Here is a 3,004-nt window from a genome sequence, read left to right as displayed (position 1 = left end):
TTCGCGCAGGCGAGAATGCCTCAACCCATGGGACGAGTCTGCATTATATCCAAGTTAATTTTCAAGGATTGGTACCCTTGCGTATATAACCGTGATTGGCTTCCTAATTATGAACCAATATTGCTGCTCTCATGGAAGGCCTCATCGTATATGACCCCCTTCCTTGAAAATCCATCACCATGGAAGCTTAGTCCGAAGGTCTTGATTTTTGCATCTTGTAGGATGGCTAAGGGTTGGTTGTGTTTCCATCACCAAGCTTTACCAACGAGGCTTGTGTCGCAGAGACTGTAAGGCCCTTAAACGGACAAGTAGTAGCACAACGTCCATTTTGTCACTTTCAAAGTAGTGTCCCAGCTTGTTAATGGACGCTTTAAGTTATCCTTTGGTTTTGGCTATGGAGGGGGGATGCTCAATGGACCATTGCTCGTCCTCCTCCTCCTCAGATTCAGGTTCACGTTCAGTTGTGTGGGCTCTTAAGTTCCCATTCATCCATATTCGGATAAGTCTCTCCAAATTTTGGGAATGAGGGGATGCTCAAGGGAGCCAGCTATGGAATTTCTTTGTAAAAGTGAACTTATCAGAGCTCGGGTCTTCGAGGATAAGAAGGCACTAGGGCCTGCTATGTCTCACGTGAGTGAGATTCATAGTCAGGACTTGCAGTGATTCTTCCCTAGGAGGTGGTCCCTCTAAAGGGGATGAAATGAAGTCATCTCATGGATCATCTTAAAGAAAATGTTACATTGGCTATGATGATCCATGAAGGATAACCCCCACCACTGGTGAGTCCTTCGTCACTACATATTTAGCAATGCCAAATCTGGCTAGATTGGTTCCAAAGGCCTCTGGAATTGGCTCTTTTTAAGAATGTTCATAAGTTCAGCTATGGCCTTTTGCACACTCTGAGGTTTCCTTATTAGTTCTATGATTGACTCCCTGTACCTTCCTTTGTTGCAAGCACTTGTGCTTGTTTCATTCACTCCTTCTCTAATACAGGGTTGGGGTACTCTTTGAGTTTCTTTGGAAGGTTTGTGTAGTCAATGGGTTTCTTCTCCCCTTGGGAAGAGTAGGTTTGTTTTCATATACTCTTCGAGGTTTTCTCCTTTTGAACCTATGTTCTGGTCCTTTATAATTTTCAAGGGCTATGCTAAAGTCTTTGGGACTTATGCCTCATGCTTTTTGGTGCTGCCGACTTTGAGGTTGAAGCCTACTTCTTAGCTACGTTGGATGTTTCCTTGAGTAACTTCCCTCATCTTGGTCTGTAGCTTTGTGATGGTATTAAGGGGGACTATATGAATAAGTCTACCTTGTATACAATTAACAAGTTAAGGTTCATCGTCGGAAGTGGCTGATGCTACAGCCACTAGGGTGCAACAGACACTAGGGTGATTATTACTCTATTGGTATAATCCTTGAAAGCATGTTCGTATCCGCACTTGTAACATGTGCCTTGTATGGGAATGACATCGGGATTTCGCACTAGATTCAAAGATGAAATTAGGGCACTTGGTGCAACAGCTCTATATAAGGACACTCGGTAATATGGTGGATGCCCTTACAATGCAAACACTAGAGAGGTGGCCTATCTGACATGTTCTTAAAGTCTCTCACTCTTTTTTGCACCATAGTTTAAAACAAGGAGTCAAAGTCAAGGGTTAGGGGATGTTCTGGATATTCAAATGAATTGGAATGCTCATATGACTCGTAGCTCTCATGTTCTAGACTCTTAGAGTCTACCCCCACTAGCAGTCACTCACTAAGTACTATTATACTAGTGTAATTCCAAGAGAAACCAATTGGGGTGGTAATAACAAAGGTGGGTATGGGATTGGTGGTTAGTCTATACATATCTCTTGGTACAAGGTTTTAAAAAATAGGTTATGCATGTTGGTTGAGAAGCATTTAGTATGGGCACAGTGGGGCTAGTAGTTGCTTTGACATCGAGAGCATAGGTTATGGTGTTGGGTTTCCTATACCAACGATGGGTTATATTATGGTTCTCGTACTACTAACAATGAGCACAATATTTTTGATGTTGTCTAGGCCTTAGCATTAGACACTCGGTGCTTGTGTGCTTGTATGGTTTCGATAGTAGATTGCTACCAAACCATATCTCTCTGTGGAAATGAATGTGGGTGTCTCGCCTTGAGGTTTCCCTTCAGGTTGGCCTTTGGCCTAAACAGTTGAGTGGATTTTCTGCCAATGTCCATGTTCTTGACTAGGACTTTAGCTGGTGTTGGTTGGGTGCTCTTAGTGGATATATTGAGGCTTTAGATGATGCATCTCCTATCTCTTGGTTTGGGTGGATGACTTCTACATCCTTATTATACAGATTATCTACTAGTTCTATTACCTTGAAGCTGTAGTGTCTAGATTTGTATAAATGGTTCTCTTATTAAGACCGAGACTGATCATAAATTGATGAATAAGCGATAAGTCAACTAGTCTCTCACGGGGGCTATGTCTCATGTGGAGATATTTGGTTCACGGAGGATGTGTCTCTGGGGGAGATACTCTATTCTAGCAATATACTCATGTATTGTTTCACACTTCTCTTGGTTGAGGCTATAAATTTGTCTGATGGGGCTCGAATTAGCTCTCCACTCAAACAAGAATCCCACAATGAATGTGTGTCTTAAGACCTCATATAGCTAGCCTTTTCATATGAATCTAGAGATGTAAATCATTAAATTGCTTTACCTTTATGAAATGTCCAAATGAACAGATCTTGGTGGAATCATCAATCCTTTCCATGGCCTCACAAATTTGATCAAACTTCTCTAGATATTGAATGGGTTGTCTAGTTCCATCAAATTTGGTCATTATCATTAAGATTAGGATTGGCTTTATTTTGTCGAACTTTGAGCCTCTAGGTGCTATGTTTGTGGCAATCCTCCTTCCCATTTCAAATGCAATCCCCATCATGTTTACGTGGTAATAGAACGTAAGGGAGTGGTTGCACAAAACCCTTTGTGTGAGGGTTTGGGATTTCTTATCTTATGGGGTT

The sequence above is a fragment of the Cibotium barometz genome, chromosome 43 (assembly GCF_041138505.1).
Source record: "Cibotium barometz isolate CiBa-2024 chromosome 43, ASM4113850v1, whole genome shotgun sequence".
NCBI classification, from domain to species: domain Eukaryota; kingdom Viridiplantae; phylum Streptophyta; class Polypodiopsida; order Cyatheales; family Cibotiaceae; genus Cibotium; species Cibotium barometz.
The sequence above is the reverse complement of the archived record's forward strand: the minus strand, read 5'-3'. Positions refer to the sequence as shown.